We start from the raw sequence: 423 nt of genomic DNA, 5'->3' as shown, positions 1-423 counted from the left end.
GCCAAGGAACGACTGTATTTTTCTCAAACTAAAAATATATTTTAAGTGTATACAAAAATTTTAACAGCCTTGACGGACTCGGTTGGATGCCCTACGCAAGGTATCACCGAGTATGAGTTTTGGCACGAGCCAAAGTTTTAAGAAATTCATAAGCCAAGTTGATTGCTCGATTTATATGGATTGATTTTATTTGGTTGAAATGAGTTGAAAGGTAATGAAACTACAGTATGATGACTTATTTCAATTGTCTCCATTTACTCGACTTTAGATAGTTTAGATGGTATCTGTTTGCTCACTGGGATTTTATAATCTCACCACCCTCATTTCCTTACATTTCAGGCTCGGGGAATTCCATAGTTAGCTGACTTTGACAAGGACCTTCGTTTGGACTCGAATCGGTAAAAGCGGTAGGTTTCCAGCTTC

The sequence above is a fragment of the Theobroma cacao genome, chromosome 6 (genome assembly GCF_000208745.1).
Source record: "Theobroma cacao cultivar B97-61/B2 chromosome 6, Criollo_cocoa_genome_V2, whole genome shotgun sequence".
Classification (NCBI taxonomy): domain Eukaryota; kingdom Viridiplantae; phylum Streptophyta; class Magnoliopsida; order Malvales; family Malvaceae; genus Theobroma; species Theobroma cacao.
This window is presented reverse-complemented; position numbering follows the sequence as displayed.